This window comes from Triturus cristatus, chromosome 1_1 (genome assembly GCF_964204655.1).
Source record: "Triturus cristatus chromosome 1_1, aTriCri1.1, whole genome shotgun sequence".
Lineage (NCBI taxonomy): Eukaryota > Metazoa > Chordata > Amphibia > Caudata > Salamandridae > Triturus > Triturus cristatus.
This window is the reverse complement of record NC_140579.1, coordinates 944,835,235-944,859,627: the sequence shown is the minus strand read 5'-3', so window position 1 is coordinate 944,859,627 and position 24,393 is coordinate 944,835,235. Positions and strand designations below refer to the sequence as shown.

The 24,393-nt window shown below is 45.5% G+C and overlaps 1 pseudogene; it reads left to right on the top strand.

Moving 5' to 3' along the window:
• LOC146871338 (ciliated left-right organizer metallopeptidase-like) overlaps window positions 1–24,393 on the top strand; it is a 149,025-nt pseudogene that overhangs the window by 101,644 nt on the left and 22,988 nt on the right.

Below are 24,393 nucleotides of genomic sequence, written 5' to 3'. Positions count from 1 at the left end.
AAATAAAGTTACTCCTGTCCACAATTCTACAATAATTGTTTTTTGAGTTTCAAATAAGCCCTCTGAAAGCATCTGTGCGCCTCCCCTCCACAGAGCCCCTACCTCACACCCCCATCCCATCCCCGCAGGACCCCACCAACGGATTACTGTTTAAATCTCATTACATATTCTAAGATGACTTCCTTGGTCGGGTAAAGGACCCCCTGTCAGGGAAACAAACATCGTCCCTTCTCCTCCTCCCAAGAAATTGTACCAACACCATTGCTTCAAAAACAACATCCTCATGCACAAAACTAACAACAACAAAAAAATCACTGCAACAGAAATAACAGAAAAAACAAGCATTTGCAATGCAATAGGTCTCGCATTTATACGAGTTTGAGCTATTGGCATTGTAAATGACAATGCCTTTTATTTATGTTTTAAAAACCCACACATAAATAAAAGGCATTGCCATTTACAGTGCCAATAGCTCAAACTCTTAACAGCTGCGAGACCTATTGCATTGCAAATGCTTGTTTTTCCAGCCAGCATGTTACTTTTGTCTTCCATCTCTGAACTATTTATGCCTTTTATTTATGTTTTAAAAACCCACACATAAATAAAAGGCATTGCCATTTACAGTGCCAATAGCTCAAACTCTTAACAGCTGCGAGACCTATTGCATTGCAAATGCTTGTTTTTCCAGCCAGCATGTTACTTTTGTCTTCCATCTCTGAACTATTTCTCATTCTCTGGTTCTCCAGCGCCGCAAGGTCATACGAATGGCAATAGCTGTGGTGATGCGCGCTAGTTGTTCTGAGCACGCAGAGGCTGCCGGGAATGCGAGTAGCCATTTCAGATGCCGCTGGGGAAAGTTATCGAGCAGACGCATTCCCGGCGCTCGGGATTGAAATAAACACGTTTAACTCAGAACATGTCGAAGGTCTTTATTACCACAACACCTTCACTACAATAGCACTATGCAAATATCATGACTCCACCACATACAAAAAACAAAAGTAAAAAACATTATCGTTTTCACCACCAAGAGCTCTAGCTTTTACAAATGCAAGACCTATTGCATTGCACATGCTAGTTTTTTTAATGTTTCCTGCTTGGGCAGAAGGGGGGTGGCGGAGAAAGGCTTTTTATATGTATCCTGCTTGGGCAGACAGTGGGGGAGGGGGAAAATAACCATGTTAGGGGCTTACCCCCAACGTCACCAACATAATTTACAAAGTCCCCGTACCAAATCAGTTGCCACCCTGACTCGGAGGTCGGAAACTCCTCAATGGTCTGCAACTAGAATTGCTGCCACAAATCATTGATACATTTCTTTGCAATTCAGAAATCGGAGGAGGATGTCCCTCCCATGATCCCTCCTAATATGCAATTTGGAAATGATCACAACAACAAAAAACGTTTACGAGTAAAAAAAAGAATCCAACTCGTAAAAAGGATCGTGTGCATAAAAGAAAATACACGTTTGTGTTTGCATACCCTGTCATTTTGCAAATTGCAACGTTTGTGACTGCAAAAAGGTTTTGAACATTTGCCCCTAAATAACTCCAATTTGTGAAACCTTAATAGGGCTATGTTACTATGATAATGATGTTCTGCTTTGTTCTCTGTAGTTTTCTTTGGGAATATGGATACTTTATGCAGGAAAACTTTTTAACACGTATATGTATTTATTTAGCCTGAAATGGCTTGTGGTGATCATGACTAGGGAGGAAAACTTACAGCATGGACAGTGGACCACATATGCAGCACCAGTACTGTTAATCATCAAAGCATTTTATATCGGATTATATTGGACATCTGTGTGTGCACTTCTCCGTATGCACCTCCTGTCCAAAAGTGTCCCCTTCACAAGGAGATATGAAAACAACAAAGCAGAATCGGAGCTGCGCCACAAACAAGCAAACATATGTATAGAATGAGAAAATGTTAGTCAAATACAACTACTACTTTAAATGACAATATAAATGCGATCCATTTGTTGATTTCTTCTTTTATAAGAGTATTATCCTTTCATATATGTAACTTTGAGTAATTTTCTTACAGGACGGACTTTACATTTAGTGCTTATTACTTGGTGGATATTCTCCACCACTGAGTGCTAATCTGATTTGACTTGTACGTCTGTCTTCGATTGTTGGTCATGGCATCACCTTTGTGACCAGTGTTATTTCACTGCCTGTTGGACATTTGATTCCATTTGCTTCTTTGGTTGGACTGTTCTGTCAGTTCCATTCAGATCCCATAAATTGGCATATGTGTTTGGGAAGTGCCCTTAACCAAGGTGTACCTTTGTGATTGGCACAGGCCCTTACACTTTACTGCCCTCAAGAAGTCTGATGTCTAAACCTATGAACTGCGGTGGCTGATGTTTTTTATGAATGGAAAGGAATATGCCACTTACCAGAATGCATCTGTTCTTGGCATGTAGAGCTGCAGATCTACACACTTTTGCATAGATCGCCATCTGGTGTTGGGCCCGGATGTTTGCAGTTTGTTTTTCCTCTTGGAAAGTCTTTGGAAGTCACGAGGTCGGTGACTCCTCCTTTGGATGGTATTGCGCATGGGCTTCGGCTCCATCCTCAGATTGTTTTTCGCCAGCAAAGAAAGATGGAGCGTAGTAATAACAGTGAAGAAACCCATGTGTGTATCTAAATAAGATAAACTGGAACAGATACAGGTAGCCGGGGAGGCGGGTGGGCGTGTGTAGATCTGCAGCTCTACATAGGGTGACCAGATTCTCAAAACAAAAAACGGGGACAGGTCATAGACATAGAAGTAGGACTACGATTTGCAGTAACCACCGACATAAAAGTAGGACTATTTGACAGCTGTGAGAAACATAGAAAAAGGACTACGACAGCTCCCTCCAAGACCGAGATGAAGCATTACAGATGACAAATCAGAGGTCTTTTATCGGCAGTAAGCATTAATTCCATTTAAACAGACTTTGCCTCAACATTTGCTTTAGTCCAAGTTTGTTTTCTTATTAGATAAGTATATATATTGGGATTGTTAACTGAACAATAAAGAAAATTGCACAATCGAAGAGGAGTTTGTGCTCTTGTTTTTGCCACGAGGAAGTGAACGAGTGCATCGCTAGCGAGTTTGATAGATATATATATACACACATATACACACACACACATTCTGTCATCGTCAAAATCAGATACTGCTGTTTGTAGAATACTCCTTCCCATAAAGCACTCCCCCTACGTTCAGCGCAGTTGACTGAAATATAAATAATGTTTGCTTTATTTACGTGGAAACATTTACGCACATTAGCATAGTAAATAGTTTAGAACATATAAGACAGGGCTGGCTTTAGTGCTGGTGGCGCCCTGTGCGACAATGTTTGTTGGCGCCCCCCCCAATGACCACCTCCACCACGGATTCTCTCACTAGCACCCTTTAACAGTGACCAAGTCACCATAACCACACTATCAGATGCATTATATATAGCGCCACTCATACCAGTGTAGGGTGTCCAAGCACTTTGCATCACACACACATTACACAGAGACAATCAATCATACGTGTGTAAATCAGTGTATAGGAAATGTTACATAAGCCAAAGGACTGAAAGTGTAGGAGTCACATGTCATCCATACTGGTAGGCAGTATAGTTTAAGAGTGCTTGGTGTGGAGAAGCACAAACGCAGAGTCGAAAAAGAAACAGCATAGTTGGGAGTTTTCTTTAATATTAAGAATCGATTTCTAGCCAGATTAACCCTTTTTGAAACATTAATCAATGTTCTAATAATGTATACTTTGCAGTGTGTATGCAGTTCTAGGATGAAAGTTAATAGCTCACTATTCTATATTAGGACTTTAAGTTATAAATTGCAAGTAGCAAAAAAATGTCTCTTTTGAAAGCAGTAACCCTGCTGATCTGTTTACATCATACGCACTCTGTAATCTACTTGGTACACGTTCTTTGCAGCAGGCATATTAACCCTCTGCACTAACTTCAGCCAAGTCAAAACCTCAACTATACAAAATGCTGATCTCTCTCCAGGAAGATAATTAATCACACTCTTGACATTTATGTGAGGCCTGGTAATTGCTGGGGGAAAGAAACGCTACACGGCGCCCCCAGGAAGCCAGCACTGGTGCGGATAAAACTCTCAGGGTTAAAATACACGTTGCGGGCTTGCAGGCTGGGAGGGCAAGGATTCCTGGATGATGCAGCTCTGATGCAAGGCAGTGTCCCAACGGTGCTGGTAGGGCTGGGGAGGCGTCACGAAGCTGCTGCTGGATTCTGCTGTAGTTTGAGACTGTCCGACCCTCGCTCGCTTTAAGGCAGAGCAGGGTCACGGTGGATTGCTGCAGGCTGTAAAATCAGGGTCATGCCGGTCACAGGTGGTTCTAACCAGCTGCATGATGACGTAGGTGGCGCTGTGTAGACAAAGAGAAGGGAAATCCCGAGAGAACATGTCTCTCTTCAAAGGATTTCCCTTCCTGCTACAGCGCTCACCTCAGTGACGTCACCAAGCTGTGCAAACAGAGCATGTGCGCAACCGGAACAGTGAAAAACCGGGACATTTCTTTGTTCAACCCGGACACTGTTCTAAAACGGGGACATTTGACTCCATTGCAGTACAGTGTCGGGACACGGGGACATTTCACAAAAAACGGGGACCGTCCGGGCAAAACCGGGACGTCTGGTCACCCTAGCTCTACATGCCAAGAACAGATGCATACTGGTAAGTAGCATATTCCGTTCGAAGCATATGAGCTGCAGATTACACACTTTTGCATAGACTATATAGCAGTTCCCAACCTTAGCGGCGACCACCGGTATCTGTTGCAGTGGTTTGAAATAATGTTTTGAGTACAGCCTGGCCCACACTAGCTTGTTGCTTAGTTTGCACATCTACACAATAGTGTTTAGTGAAAGTGTGCGGTGTTGACCATGTAGCTGCTTTGCAGATATCATCTAATGGGATGTTCCCTAAAAATGCCATGGAAGCCCCTATCTTTCGTGTAGAATGGGCTTTAGGGGGAACGGATAGCGTTCGTTTTGCTTTGTGGTAGCACATCTGAATGCATTTTACAATCCACCTAGCTATCCCTGATTTTGAGATGGGGTTGCCCTTGTGTGGTGGAGAGAAAGAGACAGTTGTTTGGTCTTGCGGAAAGATTGTGTTCTCTCAATGTAGTAGAGTAAGGCTCGTTTGACATCTAGTGTGTGCAGAGCCCTTTCTGCAACGGTCTGTGGTTGCGAGAAAAATACTGGTAGTTCTACAGATTGGTTTAGGTGAAAAGGGAAAATGACTTTAGGTAGGAATTTTGGGTTGGTACGGAGAACAACCTTGTTATGGTGCATTTGAAGAAAAGGTTCTTGTATGGTAAGTGCTTGTATCTCACTGACCCTTCTAAGGGAAGTGATGGCTACAAGGAAAGCTGTTTTCCATGTTAGGAATTGTAGTTCGCATTTGTGTAACGGTTCGAAGGGAGGCCCCGTTAGACTTGTGAGAACAATATTTAAGTTCCACACAGGTGAGGGTGGTACTCTGGGGGGAATTATTCTTTTTAGGCCTTCCATGAAGGCTTTAATGGCAGGTACTCTAAAGAGTGAAAGATGTTGCCTGTTTTGTAAGTAAGCTGCAATTGCTGCAAGGTGTAGTCGAATGGACGTATAGGCTAGATTACACCTTTGTAGGTGGAGTAAGTAGCCTATGATGTGTTAAATGGACACGTCCAGGGGATTGATGGTGTTGTTATGGCAATAAACAACAAATCGTTTCCTCTTGGCAGCGTAGCACGCTCTAGTGGTAGGTCGTCTAGCTTCTCTGATGACGTTCATACAGTCAGGAGGAAGATCTAGGTACCCAAATTCTAGGATTTCAGGAGCCGGATCGCAAGGTTGAGCTGAGCTGGGTCCGGGTGTCTGATCTCTCCATGGTTCTGGGTTAGGAGGCATGGTGAGAGGTGTAGTTTTTGGTGTGGTACTACAGAGAGTTCCAGCAGCGTGGTGTACCACGGTTGTCTGGCTGACGTTGGAGCTACTAGGATTAGTGTGAGGGAGTGTTGTTGTAGTTTGCGCACCACTAATGGAATGAGTGGGAGAGGCGGAAAAGCGTACGCAAATTTGCCTGACCAGTTCATCCATATCGCATTTTCTTTGGACAATGGGTGTGGGTATCTGGCGGCGAAGCTTGGGCATTTTGTGTTTTCGTGGGTGGCAAAGAGGCTATCTGTGGATGCCCCCTCATTTGAAAGAACGGAAGAAGAACCTGTGGGTGAAGTTCCCACTCGTGTATTTGTTGTGTCTGTCTGCTGAGCAGATCTGCCACGGTGTTTTGGACTCCTGGGACATGTTGAGCTAGGAGAAAGATTTTGTGGGGAATTGCCCATCTCCATATTCTCTGTGCTAATTGAGAGAGCTGTGGAGAGTGTGTGCCGCCTTGTTTTTGTATATAATACATGGCCGTCATGTTGTCTGTGCGAATGAGGACTGCCTTACCTGAAATCTGTATTTGAAAAGATGTCAGGGCTAAAAAGATTGCTAGTAACTCCAGATGGTTGATATGGAGTAACTTTTGTTGAGGCGTCCATGTGCCCTGCACGGTGAGATGTAATAGGTGAGCTCCCCAGCCGGAGAGCGATGCGTCCGTTGTTAGTATTATCTGGGGAACCGGGTCCAGGAACGGTCGACCTTTGGAAAGGTTTGTGGTGTTCCACCACTGCAGAGAGCGATGGGTGCGACCGTCTACCAACACCAGGTCTGTCAGTTGACCTTGGGCCTGGTTCCACTGGTGCGCTAAGCACTCTTGGAGGGGACGCATCTGGAGTCTTGCGTGGGGCACTATGAAAATGCAAGAGGCCATCATCCCTATTAGTTGCATGAGCACTCGTGCTGGAAGGGAGTGTTGAGGCATGAATTTTTGTCGCAAAGCCTGAATGCTTGCAATCCTGTCTGGATTGGGGTAGGCTATCGCTTTTGAGGTATCTATGGTGGCACCGAGGTATTGTTTTATGTGGGATGGTTGTAGCTGTGACTTTTGGTGGTTCACCGTGAAGCCTAGTTGGTGAAGTAGTTCGATTGTGGTGGAGGTGTGTTGTACACACTGATTGTATGAAGTGGCTTTAATCAGACAATCGTTTAGGTATGGGAAGACGTGAATGTGCTGTCTTCTCAAGTGTGCCAGACACTTGGTGAATACCCGTGGTGCTGTTGTGACTCCGAACGGGAGCACTTTGAATTGGTAGTGTTGTCCGTCCACTACAAATCTGATGTACTTTCTGTGAGCATGGTGCACTGGAATGTGGAAGTATTCGTCTTTCAAGTCCAGAGTGATGAGGAAGTCGTTTTGGGAGAGGAGCGGAAGTACCTGCTGAAGCTTCACCATATGAAAATGGTCTGAGTGTATGTATGTGTTTAGGGGCCGGAGATCTAGAATAGGTCGTAGAGTCTCGTCCCTTTTTGGTATGAGAAAATATAGGGAGTAGACCCCCATATTTTGTTGATTGACAGGAACGTGTTTTATTGCCTGTTTTTGTAGGAGGGAGATTACCTCCTGCTTTAGTAATTTTGAATGTTCTTGTGACATTGGGCGTTGCCTGGGTGGAATGTTTGGAGGGGGTAGATGTTAGTTCTAGGCAGTAGCCTGACCGAATTATTTGGGTCACCCATTTGTCTGAGGTGATGGTCTCCCACACATGAAGGAAATTTTGGAGTCTGCCCCCGACCGGAGTGGAATGGTCTGGGGGGAGTGGGTGAAGTCATTGGGTAGGAGGTGTGGCAGAACGGGCGTTGTTTGTTTTGCCTCTGCCCTTGTTGTTGTTACCCCTGTAGCCGCCTCTTTGGTAACCTTTTGTAAAGGTGGTCTGAGTAGGGGATTTGTATGATGTGGACGCTGTGTCTGAGGAGTAGCCTCTGAATGTACTCCGAAAGGAGGAGCGGCGAAAGGAGCGTCTGGGTGGGTGAGACTGTAAGGCCCCCATGGATTTTGCGGTATCCGTGTCTTTTTTCATTTTTTCTAAGGCCTCATCCACCTTTGGCCCAAATAGATGTTCCTGGTCAAAGGGATGGTTAAGGATGGAGGCTTGTACTTCTGGTTTAAAACCAGATACCCTTAACCAAGCATGGCGACGGAGGACACTGGTGTTGATGGCCCTGGAGGCTGTGTCTGATGCATCTAGGGCACAACGTATGGAGGTATTCGTGATTGTTTTACCCTAGCTTTATATTTTTCAGGGAGATGGTGCATTATGCTTTCTAATTCGTCATAATGAGCCCTGTCATATCTGGCCAGTAGTGCCTGAGTGTTTGCTATACGCCATATGTTGGCCGCCTGGGATGCTGTGCGTTTGCCTGATGCATCTAGTAGTTTTGATTCCTTGTCAGGTGGTGGTGCATCACCTGACGCTTGTGAATTTGCCCTTTTACATGCCGTAGATACTACTAAAGAATCTAGTGGCGCTGGTCGTCTGATGTAGGAGGGATCTGAGGGAGCAGGTTTGTATTTTTTTTCAATACGTGGGTTAATGACCCTGGCTCTAACTGGGTCCTTAAAAACTTCTGCCGCATGCTTTACCACCCCTTTGAGCATGGGCAGTATGGAGGTGGACCTATGTGAGGTATCAAATGTGTCTAGGAGGAAATCTTCCTCCACGGGGTCGGTATGCAAGTCCACCCCGTGATAATGTGCCGCCCTTTGCAGAAGATGGTTGAACCCTAATGAATCTTCTGGTGGAGATGGTCTAGAAGGGTAAAGATCGTCTTGTGGGACGTTGGGGATATCTGGAATATTGTAATCGTCCCATGGATCTGGGGATCCTGTAGAGGTGGGGTCCTGTGGCGTATCCCCTATATCATGATATGGGTCTCCTGATCATCATCGTCTGGAGACGGGGTCGGAGAACGATGAGGTGGGGGTGGAGAGGATGGAGGGGGTGGAGGAGGTGGAGGTAGCGGGGAAGGCATTCTGAACGGAGAGGTAGCAGAGTCCTTCCTCTTTGGAGGTGGAGGCGGAGCAGGCTTTTCCAAATGTCTCTTTTTGGTAGAGAGTGTCAAATGTCCAGTTTTTGGATCCTTGGTGAGAGTTTTTTGCAAGGGATCCGGTGTAAATAGCTCTGGTGAGGTTATTTGGTCCGTCGGCGCCGAAGGCGTCGGGGCCGATGTCTTTTTAGGTTTTTCTGTGCCGGTTTTTTGCTTAGAACCCGGCTTGGGACCCTCTGGTCTCTTGGTCGGCGCCCAGATGGGCTTCGGCTTGGAAGTGTCGGTGCCGGTGGCCTTGTGTGGTTTGGTCGGTACCGAAGATGGCGTCGGTACCGAAGAGCTGGGTTTCGACCCCGAGGGCTTTGGTGCGGAGCTCGGTGTCGAGGTGGAGGCAGGTTTCTTTTTCAGTGCTGAAGTGTGTTTCTCGGCACCGCTGGTATGCTGGCTCAAGCCCGAGCCGCCGGAAGGCTTACTTGGCTTCTTCACCGGGCCCGAAGGTGGGGTGTGTGAAGCAGTGTCTCTGGGTAGGCCCGAAGGCCGCCATCGACGACTGGAACCAAAGGTTTGTGCCGATGAGAAGGCGCGTTGATTGAAGAGATCACGATCGAAACAATACAGAGAATTGGGGTGAGGATTGCACGTCGATCGTCGAACTGGAAGCTGTTCGGAACCGGAGCGCGAAGATTACATCCGAGCCCGATGGCGGAAAAAAACAATCTGAGGATGGAGCCGAAGCCCATGCGCAATACCATCCAAAGGAGGAGTCACCGACCTCGTGACTTCCAAAGACTTTCCAAGAGGAAAAACAAACTGCAAACATCCGGGCCCAACACCAGATGGCGATCTATGTAAAAGTGTGTAATCTGCAGCTCATATGCCTCGAACATACTCTTATAAAAGAAGAAATCAACATATGGATCTCATTTAGATTGTCATTTATATAGTAGTGTTATATTTGACTGTAACATTTTCACATTCTATACATGTTTGCGGTGCAGCTCCGATTCTGCTTTGTTGTTTTCATGACTAGGGGGGAACTAGGCATGTCCGGTGATAACATCACAGGCCATCACCTTTAGAAGGAAGTAGCATTTCATTGGTTACTTCTGTCGGTACTGCTCCAAAAAGGGTACACATTTCGAATCCAGAAGCTTTGAATATTGCCACCGACTTACGAGTTCCTCAGTTCCTAAAGCGGGGAATATTGAACACTTCTGGATCTGAGAATGAGAACATGCTGTAAGCAAGCTCACATAGGCCAGCCTCCAAAAGGTACTGGAGCCACTCCAACAGTAACCCTTCAATTCTTCTTTGCTCCTCAGTACACAGATGGCCTCCCATCTTCTCACTAGGAGGCACGGGTACTGCAGGGATCCATCATGACGGCCTCTCTTCCTGATGCACGCTTAATACAGCTGGATGAGATCACCCTGGCAGCCTTTGCAGACACTGGGTGGTACCGGGTGAATAGCAGTGCAGTGGAGGGGAAACTGCCACTACAACGCGGCCGTTTCCACGCATAACCTTAACCACGCATGCATCACAACGCATGCGTGGTTAATACGAATAGTCTTTATCACGCATACCTTTACTACGAGATACGTAGTAAAGGCATGTGTGGTAAAGGCAAAAAAAAAAGTGCACCATATTTTAAATGCGCATGGTTTTATTTCCAGATGTGGGCACAACGTGGAAAGTGCCTGCATATTGTCTCTGTCTGCTTCTTCTCATCTACAAGGTGATACATGTCTACTTCAGGCACAGAGATTTATACACACGGCCCTGCTCTTCAAGTGAAGCAAATCTGGTGTGGTGACCGTTTGGTGTATTATTGTCTTTCAACCATTCTTGTTACGGTTGCATTTGTGGACTTCTGGGGTAAGTTTACTTTTATTCATATTTTGGGCCCCAGCCGTCCCCTCCACTTTTGGCTGTTCAACCGCCGTGTCAAATTTAAAATTAGAAGTGTCTCGAGCCATGGAACGCACGCGCCTACCTTTGTTCTCTGTGATCGTCGCGTGCAGTTTCTTACGGCCATCTCGGATTCCCCGCGTGTTGAACATGTCTGCAATAGCTCTGTGTTCTCCTGTGACGTTTTCCATTCTCGCATGCTGCTCTGCAACGTTACGCAGCTCGTCTTGCCTGCAAGCCACCCGGCGCGGCAGTCCCTACGTGCCGCAGTCTTGTGACTGGAGGCGTTTTAGAGTAGTGTGCTGCAAAAATGCCAACCACGTCACTTCGAGCGTGTTACAATAAAGCTTCAACATGGACAGTTGGTAACCGGTCACAACGCTGAGCTTGTGTGGGCACTCCATGTTCACGATTCAAATGGACAAGGGGTCTGAGATAACCTTTAGCAAGAATATGCCCTTACCATGCATGAATTTACAACGAAAATCGTTGTAAATGTATGCATGGTAAAGGTTATGCGCGGTAATGGCATTCTCGTTGTAACGCATGCGTGGTAAAGGCATGCGTTTCAACGGAATACGTTGTAACATCATACAACCCAGTGGAGAAGCTAGTCTGAGGCCAAGGTATGTACTCCCTACTCCTAGTGGTCAGGCACGAAGTCCTGTTGCCACAGCTTGACCTAGTGGGAAATCTCTTGACTCTTTAACAGAATTGCCTATGAATTGCTGCAAGAACTGTGACGGAGGCCATTGCATAGCTTCTGCAAAAGATGTTTATGATTGGGATTTATCGATATGCCAGTTCTCTTCTGTTTTGAAACTTTATTCTTTAGGAATCTTAATAAGGCTTTTGATCTGGGGCATTTTAATTCCCTTTAAAAATCCCTCCACTCCCCCCCCCCCCCAAAAAAAAATTGGAAGTGTAAAATTATTGATTTAGAGCCCGAGTGATTTATTTGAACTATGAACTATTAGTTACATCACAGGACGCTATTTGAACTAAAAAAATTGATTCCGTTTTTGAATAACAAAAGTTGTTGTTGCACGTTAACATACAGAAAATACTTTTTCACTAGCCACAGATTGATGCTGCTGCCTGCAGGCCTGACTGCATCCTTCCACAGTCAGCTAAAAAGTCCATATTAAGATCGTAGTTCTGCCATTTTAATCACAAATAGTCTGTGGCTATTTGTAAGAGACTGACTAGTAGAAAACATAAGCTATACACAAATTGGAGAGCCCTACGATATGGACTGTGCAGGCTTTATTTTATAAACAAGCAAAAAATGCTCATTTTTATATGTAGAACCCTCACCCACCAGGGATACATACCCCTTGGCGGTATACTTCATAATTGGGTTTCTTCCCGTTCCGTTGCGGAACGGGGCGTGCTGCAACCAATGAGTTACATGGGAGCAATGAATAATATCAAATTATTTGTAGGACGGTTATTTTGTCTTTTAAAAAAAAAACTGGCGGATAACAACTGTTACCTTAATAAATGCTCCAGTCGATATGATTAAAAATTGGAAAGAGAAAGTGGAAAGTTCATGGGTTCATGATCTTGTCAACATGTTCTGCCACACTACCCTGCGGCTTTCGTCAGAACCGAAAATCTCACTCCCTGGAAACACCGTATATGAATTGTGCACGGTGCATTCCAGTCACGCACCATACATGCCAAAGATGTTTCTCACCTATTTGGTGTTTTTATTCCAGTGTAAATGTAGTAACACTTAATAGTGCTTCATGGGTCCATAGATGCCAGGCGAGCCTGTAGTCACCCTATTCTCCAGGTCTGGCCCATTAACCTGCAATCTGTCATCCATGCATGCATCTTTAAAATAACGCAAAATAATCCGCTACTCCTATTCTTACAAATCATTTATTATTCAGTGCTCCCGTGTAAATCATTGGTTGCTTGCCCCATTACGCAGTGGCACGGAATGAAACCCAATTATGAAGCATGCCACAGAGGGGCCCTGGTGGGCGAGGGCTCGAAATACATAAATAAGCATTTTGTGCTTGTTTAAGAAAAAAAAAAATGCTTACTCAGTCCATATGGTAGAGTAGGGATCTCTAATTTGTGTATAGCCTGAGGAGGATAAGCCCCCTCTATTCTCCCTCATATTTGTAGTACAGTAGTGGAAAACATATGTAACAGTTATCAAATTGACGGGTGTAATGCTCGACTTAATCTCTGTCACTCGCCACCTCTCAGCCCACAGATTAGCTGGAGTAGTGGTTAAGGGGCAGGGCTACCACGGATTTGCGTATGGCTGCTCTCACTCAAAAGTGTCACAGTGAGAGAAACAATAGAGCTGAATGCAGACCACACAATCCTTTTTGGCTGAAATCAGTCCATCAATTAATTTGCTGTAATACATGTACTAAGTGTGCTTAGACATGGGTCCTGTGCTTACTGTACCGGACTCACACTGACGATGCACCAAGCTGGTGGAAACTGGTCTGGAGTTACTGGTTTTCCTACTTGAAGGGGACCTGGCTTGCAGTTTAGGCAGCACTGTTCCAATAAGGGTAGGCCCAAGACTGATTTGCATTTGGCTAGTCTTGTCTTTAGTGTTACAATGAGAGAAAACGATGGAGTACAATGTGGCCCGAGCGATCACCAGTTGCTGAGATTAATTCAGATATTACTTCTACCACTTTGTTGTCTGTTACAGTTAAACCATATGACCAGCCTGGGCAAGCTGTGCCTGGGGAAAATGACCAAGGCAAACTAAAAGAATAATTCATCAAGTAAGATATATGATGAGTGCAGGCAGTGCCAACGTTTCCAATCATTTATATACAGAAGAGGCGATGGGCAGGTCCGACAACTCTTGTTTTTTGCAAGGTGGCAATATTAGAAACTGCGTCCCCATCAACCCCTGGACCTTCTGAGCTCTTATCAAGGCCTGCATATAAGAATAACGAAGTCCTCTTTCCCAAAGTGCCCTTTCACCGATAAAGGAGATTGATTACATTTGGAGGAATTGTTTGTAAGAAGAGAGATACTGTTTGCCCTCGGTCTACAGGTTCAAGCTGGGCAAAGCACTATGCTACGCTCGTGTAGTTTATGCTACCTCGCACTACGCGAATTGCACGTAGCACAGTGCAAACACACGTAGCGTAGTGCAGCGGTAATTTTTTGCTTGCTCGCAGTCCTCAACGTCAAGTTGGCGACCGTGAGCAAGCAAAATGACATCCCGGCGAGACTTTTTCCTCGTTTGCGATCAGCAACATCAAGTTGCCGATCGAGAGCGTGGAAAATAAACCTCCCGGCGAGATTCTCAACGCGGGGAGGTCAGGTTTCTCATTGCGAGTGGTCGCGTATGCTCGTGATCGCTCGCGATGAGAAACTACCAGTCCGCGTTGAGAAAGCTGCCGCTCGAGTAAAAATCTACTCGAGCGGCAGAAAACTACAGCTTGCACTGTGCAAGATGCCGTTTTCAATGATTGCACAGTGCCGGATGCTTGTCCACACTGAGCAATCATTGAAAACGGCATCTTGCACAGTGCGAACAGGGTACTACGCAGTTCGCGAAGTGCTACGCGTAGCTCGTGAAGTGCAATTTGCGTAGCTACACGTGGCACTACTTCGCGAACTACGCCCAGGGTCAATTTACAAGCGAACAAGAACCTATTGGATATTGCATGCCACTGCATAATTTTCCAATTTATAAACAAAGCTCTATTTGGCTGTGAGCCCTATAGTCTTCAAGAGGCATCATTAGTTGGGCAATGTAAACCCCCGGAGCCCATGAGGTGAGAAGCCCACACATGGTATTCCGACTGAGGCAACTGGTACTGGCATCCAGCAAGAGCTACGCTGTCATTCAAGCTGAGATTTGTATGGGGTGGCAGACACTGTTGAGCAGAAACGCTCACTGAGGTGGTATCACAGGGGGTCCAACATGTTTTGCATGGGGGCAGCCGGGGGCCTTATCTACGCAATACCAATATGGACTGGCCCAAAGAGTGGTTATTAAAAGAATATCATCATTGAACTGACATCCTGCCAAAGTATTGTGGCCATAATATAGGCTACCAGAATATCATAAAGGTGATTTTATATTGGTAAGTATAGGTATATTGTACGTCACTACACATCGGTGTACCCGAGGATCTGTGTATCGTCATGGTACGTAGATGTGTAGTTAAGAACAGTAACTCATTACTTAGCTATATATATTTACAGTTACAATATCCTGGTTGTCGATATTTTTGCCACAATATTTTGATAGGTTTGTCGTCAGTATTCGGACATGCACCTCTAAGATGACGCGTTATAATGTACATAACACCAGTTCTGCGCAGTATTGTAATCTAGTGCTCTAGACAGTTGCCTAGATTGTGAATGAGGAACTCAGGAGGCCAGAGGAAAGCCTATGGGGGCCAGAGGAGACTTTCTATAAGGGGTAGAGACGGATGCAGATGGCTGAATGTACAGGAGCAGAGAATGGAGAGTCTAGTGCCGTACAATTGGATAAGGCGGGGCAGATCTGCACTTATGAAGGAAGAGAGTGGATGTGGTTGGAGGAGCAGAGGGGCAGGGACTGGAGGATGCAGGGAGTGTTTGTAGAGGATCAGATTAAGAGACAAAAGGGGAAGAGTGCTTGGTGAGCCGATGGGACGCAGTGAAGAAACAAGGCAAGTGCTGGAATCGCCGACTATAAGCTGCAGAAGTCTGGGGGTGGATGGAGACGGGGTGCTGAGGAGCAGATGAGACTGTATCAATATGCAGGAGCGCATACAGTGTGGAGGAGCAGGAGAGGGACTGTGGTGGAGAATACAATGTGGAGGAGCAGCAGAGGGGCTGTGGTGGAGAATACAATGTTAAGGAGCAGGAGAAGGACTGTGGCGGAGAATACAATGTGGAGGAGCAGGAGAGTGACTGTGGTGGAGAACACAATGTGGAGGAGAGGGACTTTGGTGGAGAATGCAATGTGGAGGAGCAGGAGAGGGGCTGGGGTGGAGAATACAATGTGGAGGAGCAGGAGAAGGACTGTGGTGGAGAATGCAATGTGGAGGAGCTGGAGAGGGACTGTGGTGGAGAATGCAATGTGGAGGAGCTGAAGAGGGACTGTGGTGGAGAATACAATGTGGAGAAGCAGGAGAGGGACTGTGGTGGTGAATGCAATGTGGAGGAGCAGGAGAAGGTGTGGCTAAGCAGAGGGGGGGCTGAAGGAGGGCAGCTTACGGCTGAGCAGAAGGGGTATGGAAAGGAAAGGGGTGCAGAGAAGGGTACAATGTGGATGAGCAGAAGAGGATACTGGGCGGAGGAGCTGAAGTACATTGTGAAGAGTAGAGAGAAGGTTGAGTCTGGAAGAATGTGGGAATGCAGACTAGTTGAAGGAGGAAAGGGGCTGGAGCAGAGGACAGGCTGAGGATGGTACTCAATAAAAAGACATTTACACAGACAGATCTCAGGGGCGGGAGCTGATTTCGGACTCACGGCCACCTGCGGGAAGAACACGTCAAAATACTGCTGCACCGAAAGGTGAGTGTGGGAAGGGCAGAGAGTAGGGAAACAGTACTCAGTGGAGAGAGAAGAATGAAACTGTGGCTGAGCAAAGAGAAGGTACTGGAAGAGCAATGGGGATGTTGTAAAGAAAAGTAGTGGATGAAGATGAGCAGTCGGGAACACAGTTGAAGATTTGGAGAAGGTTGCGAAAGAGGAAAGGATGCTGAAGAACAAAATAAATATTGTAGAGGGGCGATGGGTGGGAACTGTAGACGAGCAGAGAGGAGGTAGTGAGATGTTGCTAGGGAGATGAGAATGTTCCAGAGCAGAGGGGAAACAATGAGAAGTGGGGTAGGTTCTGGAGAAGCAGAGGGGAGGTTTGTAAGGAATAGATGGGAGATTGAGGGCGAGCAGAGATTTTGGAAAAGTAGAGTCTAGACAGCGGGATGATGTAGGGAGAGTTTGGAGGAGCCTAGAAGGAAGGTTGTTAAGGAGCACTAGTACCAAAAAATGAACATAGTTTGGGGTTTTTCTCTCCTTGTCGCCCATCTAGCTACCTTTGCTATTCTCTCTATCTTTAGTGGCTCCAGCTGCCATTATATGCACCTCTACAAGGGGCGCTGTAGCACAGATCCCTTCCTGGATGGCTGTAGGATGTACAAACCACTCGCTAATGGGGTAAGATGTGATGAGACTGCCATGGGATAAGATTGCCAATGTGTTTATAGAGAGTTGATGTAATGAGACTACCAGTGGGGCAAAAGTGCTGATATTATCAGGCTTGTGATGCGTTAAGATTGCTGGTGTGATCAGATTGGCAGAGTGGGAAAAAGCATGCGGATGGTGTAACAGGAAAACAAAAAAGTGATGGATGGAATGCTTGAATTAATCTCAACCACTGGTAATTACTCTGGGCCGCAATCCAGTTCATCGTTATTCTGCACACCATGCCACCTCAGAAAGGAACTAGCTATATGCCAAACAGCCTTGGTCCTGCTCCAAAACAAGATAGTGCTGATGTGATGGGACTGTGGGCAGTGTGTTCTAGTGTTCCAAACGTATCTCCCCATGTTTATAACACCCCCAGCATGCTTGTTGCACTGGATTTGGCCTCTTCCTGTGCGCTGCTTCACAGAAGTGTGCCTGACCGCTTGTGATCCCTCCCTCTCATTTCTTTTATTTGTAATGTCCCTCAGTATGTCCGAATGCCTTTCACATATTCTGCTCCCTCCCTTTCCTGTTCTTGTGGTCCAAAAATGTGCAGAAACCCCCCCAATGACACCTTTATCTCAAGAAAATCCACGAGTCCCGTTTCTAGGCTGTACCCTCGGGTGTGCTCAACCTTGAATTGATCCTTTCTATAACTCACATGATTTCCCATAATGTTCTTGTATTGCCAATGCATGTTCTCCTTTGCCATTTCTCCATAACGTTCATCAGTGTACCTGAACACAGACATGTCCTCTAACCCTAAGCTGTGCGTTACTTCTCTTAAAAGTGTGCTTGAATTCCCTAATCATATGCCCCATCCACCAGTGAAGGCCATCATTAACCTGTTCTTCCAATTATCTCTTCCTCAATGCCCCCATGTGCACGCAGAGTGAGTGCTGGTTAGAAGGCAACCAGGTGCAGGTGGACTCCACAAACAATTTCGGGGAAATCTATCATGCTAACAGCCGCTGCTTTTTCTCCACGCTCATCAAAGTGCCACCATTGGAGGTATGTACCAAACTCATTTGACAACTGGATCTAGTACTTTTACTCTAAGGCTAAAAGATATTACCTACCTTGTGCACCAAGAGGAACAATCTACACTCTACCTTGTCCCTCTCGCTAGAGGTATCCTTTCCAAACCAAAAACTTTATTTGCAGAAAGTACACATGTGCCAATGTTCATTTTTGTGTGCATTTTCCTTAGGGTCCCCCTTCTGCAAGTGAGAGGCTCCATAGATGCTGTTACCTTCACCGTTGCATTGCACAAGAGGAGTATCAAGTGAAAGTGGCTGGGTCACCATGGCTTAGGTGTCCCGCAGGAAAATCCATCTAGGTCAGTCTTTCTTATCCGATTGAGGTGTTGTTGGTACCTTCACCTTTAGCCGATAGTGGCAGACATTACTAGTGTAATAATGTATCTCCAGTCCATCCTACACCCTGATGTACAGCTGCACACCTGCAGAAAACATGTTCATGTTTGGCATATCTATTTATATGGAGGAAGATAAGGAAGTTTGATGAAAGGCCAGTAGCACTGGAGCAGATCAGCCTTCTGGCAACCTGGCCTAGTTGCTCACTAATCTTTAAAGGGTATACCAGACATGTGGCTGCCCGCAATCTCTTAGACGTTCTGGTCCTCATGTTGTTTGGAACCGCTTGTGCTCCTCTCCATTACATAAGAACACCTAGAAACCTGATGAGTATCTGGTCTTATTGCCATTCTGCATTATACAGTATTACTTTCAAGACTACTCTGAATTGGCTGTGAATTGATTTAGCTGTTCCAGATAGTGAGGGAGTATTAAAACATTAAATATTGTCTAGTAGACCAGCAACCACTCCTCCCCCACTTCTCCAGCCATTGTTAAAAAAAGATGCCGGCTGGAACCTCGCCATTCCTATGTGGGCGTGGTAAAACTAATTTCACAACAAAATGACCGCAACCACCTGATGGATGGCAGTACTACAGCTGGAAGCTGCTCAATATGAAATATCCCTCTCCTACTCTCGTGGAACACAACACGATTCTTAGCCTCTTCACTGTAACCACTTTCCAACAGGACCAATACTGTAGCTAAGCTGCCTCATGGCTGTCAGCACTAACCGAAGTCAATATAAATTGTTCTGCTAGTATCGTTTACACTTGACAGGGTTTTCCTCAGATAGTGTGTTTTTGTTGCAAGTATGAAGAACCCAGAATCTGAGGCTGAAATTCTACAGCTTCAGTCTCCAGGCTGACCATGACCCATTCTTCTTCCTTCCTATTACCACCTTCCATCACCACCTAGATCTACCACAGCTCGTCTTCCTGTTAGAAGGCAGTGGACTATATGTGGCAAAGAGGTTGTGGTGTTCCCATAATCGGCTCTTGATGTGAAGTAGCAAATGAGGTGCATGCACAGAGAGAACCAGACTGTTTTGCTAAGAGTAGAGAAGGCACAGAAGGATAAAGGCACACAGACAGCCATTCTGCATGTGATGTAAGGCAGCAAAGACATCTTGTAACAATTTTCTACAGTTTTAAAAAGTACATGAACCAATAATTCGCTTCTACAGCACACACCTGCACTTGGGAAAATTACTCCGATTATGTGCAAATAATCTCTCTCTCTCTCTCTCTCTCTACATTACAAAAACGCTCGCTCTCTAATGATGTGCAAAAGGCCTCCCACTCAACCAGATTTGAAAACATTTTATGTTGTAGGTTGGTTGGGCTACAACTCTAGCACGTAACATTTGTTAAATCTCAAGCATATGTATTAATGTCATCACCCTGGTGTTTTCTGCAGGTGCCAGGATACGGAGGGTTGATGCTCTGCCCAAATGGTCTGTTTTGTCAGAATGTAACCCGTACCGAAAATTTCCAGCCTGGCCAGGGGGTGACCAACATCTTTAAAGATGCAGCTGATTCTTCAAGCTATCCAACCGAGGCTGCCAGGAAAAAGAGAAAGTCCTCATCCTGCAGGGTCATCTAGACCAGGGAGAAGGCCACATGCAGATTTCAGAGAAAACACTACCTTTGTTGGCAAACCTGGCAGTCCAATCTCTGGCAAACGTTTCTGGAATCACCAGGTGAGTGTTGACAAAATTAGTTTCTCTTTCACAGTGATGCCTACTGGTGTTCCAAAGACAGCTTCAAGAGGACACACAAGAACTAAACCTCATTTTTTGGAGTTTTGGGTATGTGTTTGGGCAGCAAAGGGCAGAGCGAGGTCTCATGACATATACATAGAGATTGAATTAATCTCTTTATTATTAGGAGTGCCCCTAATTATGGTGGACAGACATACAAGAAAGATGGCTTCTACAAGAGTTGGCTGCAATGTTGGGAGTTGTGGTCATCGTAGTCGGCATATACCCAGGTCTAAATCAACATGGAAACAGACTCCCATCCCTCATTCCAGATGAATGAGGTCCCTCCAGGCCTAAGCCCAATTGGTGGAGCATTGTGTGTAAGAGAGGGGAAAAGCCTAGGACTGGATAAACATAGGGACTTATAGTATTAAATCAGGATGGTTCTCGTGCCCTTCTAGGTCTCATGAACTATTTTTCCCCCCTTAGGTGCCACTTTGAGGGGCGGAAGCTGGATCCTAGTTTGGCATTCTCAATGGAGTTGTGTCAATCTTTGACCTGTTTAGACTCCAATGAGGAGACACTCTCACAAAGACTGCAGGAAGCCATCTACAACATGCCATTCACTTTTGCTTTCAATGGCACAAACTTCTCACTGGTTCTTGTAAGGTGAGGAGATTTTCCCTTTTCAATCCTTTTTCCCTTCAGACTACCTAAAGACAAAAATTGAGAGGGCACTACTGATGGAGATATTAATCCAGAGGCACACAGAAACTTGAAATGATTGCATAACTGTTGTGAAATGGTTATCTATAAAAATGCCAACAAACACTTCACTTTCCGGTATCATCACTACAAAGCATTGCTTGAGTTACTCTGTTTTCATTGCATTTTCGCATTCTCAATGGTGATTGTTATAGGTATATCATTGATGTAGCTGTGTGTAAAGTAGCTACACCCACGTTTGACATTATGTAGGACTCTGATGTACGGGTCTTTCTGAACCAGCAGATGGACAGAGCATGAACAGTCTACATCCAAAGATTCCTTCTTGGTTGGTAGGGGTGTAGTTTGTCTTGTGTGAAGGCCACTTCAGCACCATCAAATGCCCAAAAAGGGATTTCTGTTTCTACATTTCGGAAGAATTTTTGAGTTGGAGGATGATTTTGGCGTCATGAGTGTCGACTGATTTGTTAAAGTCCTGGCGGGCGTAGAAGTAAGTGTTTTAAAGAAGTGATTCAGTGGAATATTGAGAATGGAAATATCCGAGAGACACGATAGACGCACGGGAAGACATAGGAGATATTTTTTAAAGAGAATATGAGATCCAGTCCTAAGCATTAGCTTGATTCTGGGATCGCTCAGTCTCTGTTGTAAGGTTGGGTGATGCACTGTTTCAAAGGCAGAGAGGTCCAGTAAGTAATAGGATGGCAGTGATTCCTGTCCCAAGTGGTGTTTAAGATTTATTACATGCCATTGTTTAGTAGTCCGAAAATGAGTGATTTCCTTAAAAGAACTAATCTTTAAGTGAGTGTTCCTTATACAGGTCCACTGTAGATCAACATAAGGTTTGAGAAGTCTGCAGTATTAGTAGCTAGTTTCTTAATTATTAGTTTGAAGAGGGGAGTAATGGCACTATGGAAGTTTCCAGTGGTGAGGAAATGGTTAACAACGGCTTTGATCAGCAGTGCTATAGAAGGGTCAAGGAAAATACCCCATAATATTTGTTCACTGAAAATGTCTGCGAGGCGAACAAGGGGAACAGGCTAAAGAATAGAAACCTAAAGGTAGTACTGGGGCTGGAAGTCTGGAATAGTGGAGGCTGGGATAGACGTTGTTAGATAGACGTGGGTCTGTAGAGGGCTCTAGCTTTGGCGATGAAACGAGTTGGCAGAACGTCACAGAGGGCTTGAGAATGAATGATGCTAAGGAAAGTATTCTGATTTCTAGAATTTAGTGATTTGAATAGTTCTGTAGACAAGCTGCTAGCTTCCTACATGCATCTCAGGTACGGAGCTAGTTCTGTAGACAGACAGGTAGCTTTGCAAATGTATGGCAGGTAATGCAGCCTCTTTGCTTTCTGGATGGTAGCTTTGATGTTCGTATTGTTTCTTTGCATAATCCTGCGTTTCTATTCTTTAAACTATATTCAAATGTAAAAGTTCACATCAAAATTACTCATGGTTTTTCAGAACAACTCTAAGCCATTTTAGATCAGGCCACAAGATTTTACTTGCTGTAGGATGGCTTAGTGACGTAAATGCTCAACTGTGGTTTGCAAGGAAAAAGCTGTATTCCTAGCAAGACCAACTATACCTTCCTTCCTTGGGAGGACTATAAATCGAGTGCCATCAACTTGGCTAACGACAGTATCTTTTATTTACAGGACTTAGATGCAGAGGAAGTGTGTTAGGCAGTGCCTCATAAAACACATAAGTATGAATATAATCAAAAGAGTAGGACCCACTTGAAGATTTGAGAAAAAGCTATGTAGGGCAATGGTTGTCAAATAACAGCCATAAACAAGTCAGATTAGAAATACTCACACAAAACAAGGAGGGTAAACACTATTGACTTTTCTGATGGTGGTATTAAACAGAAAGGCTCAACAACATTGGCACGTGACTCTGGCTTGTGATTGAAGTGGACACGGTATAGAAGGAAATCTTTCAAATGTTTAATGTGCACATGTGCATGTATGTCCTACGTATGAGACTTCGTGGAAGATGTTAGTCAAGTTACAAACAAGGTCAACATAACAAATGAATGATGGTACTTATACGGCGCAAATGACTGCCCAGAAGGGCCTCCCAGCGCTAAGTCGTAGAGGAACCACAACAGAAGCTGCCAGCGTTAATTGAATGTCAACAACCATATTTGATGCTGCTCCTCTAAAGTGCATCACATTAGCAGTATGATGGAGAGAAAAAGGAAGGCTGTTCTACGCTCTAGATTCCAGGAGGGTAAAAGAGCACCCCCCCCCCTCTCCTTGATGGTTTTACTCCGGGATCTAAAGCAAGAGCATCTCAGGGGACCTCAGCTTTCTAGAAGGGCTATATACCTGAAGCCTTTCCAAGATAGATAGGGCCAATCTCATAGGCAGCACCATGTGCCAGGACTAGAGATTTGAGCAAAATACGCTTTGGTTCCAGCAGCCAGTGCAATTGTTTTAGCAGAGTGTAAACAGACACACGGGGCGGAAACTTCAGAATGAGTCAAGCTGTCACATTCTGCATGATTTGCAGTCACTTAATGTAGGAAGGTGGATATCTGACTATGGTTACCCCCAAATTTTTGCCTAGTGTCTAGCTGGTTTTTCGACTTAGTTGGCCTGAGATCCTGCCATTCAGGCTCTCAGGCTATCTGCTCTCTCTGTAAAATGGACTCCATGTACCCTAGGTACATACCCAATTGGTTGGATCACCCTGTCAGCCCCTGTACCAGTGTACACTAGGTACCCAGGGCATTGGTGTATCCAAGGCCTGCCAGGGGCTGAAGCATGTATTATGCCACCCCAGGCTTGGCCTAACAATCTGACACAACTGGCTGATCACTCAGCTGGGGTAAGTTGGTGTAATCACCTCTTACTTAGGTGTAGTATACCTATACCTAAACTTAAATGGGACACCTGGTAACCTATAAGTCACTCCTATGGCAGGCCTTAACAATCCTGAAGGCAGAGTGCTTGGTTCCATGTGAGATGGTGCTCTGGCATGAGCTGAGCCTGTCTGCAGTGGTCGGAACAACTTCCTTCTACTGTTTCCAGATATCGTCATACCATATACTCTTAAGTGCATTATGAACCTCGCGGTTAAATGCTATCTTTGGTTTGGCTTTATCAAAACATGTCGAGTAAGGTGTCATACGAATTGGAATACTAACCCCTCGCCAATTCTGGCGACGGGGTTAGCATTCCACCCTTCTAGAGGGACACGACATGTACAGTACCTGAAACCCGGGTAAAATCAGACATAGCCTCAGCTCCACAAAATGGATGCTGCCACCACAGACACAAGTCTGCCCTCCTGCTGCTGGGAGTCCTTCCAGCTTGGGAGGTGTGGACAAAGGGTTTCCTGCCAGGGGAGGTGCGTGCACCACCCCAGACAGGATTTTGTGTATTGGTCAGGTAGGGCTTGAAAGAAACCAGACATGCCTGTGGCTCACAAGGAGCCTCGGTGCATATGCCAGTTCAAACCGGTCCTGGGGCACACCAGTCCCGGGCCTGGGGCGAGCTGGACAAAGGATTGGGGGTGTAACCACCCCCCTTCCTGGTCCCA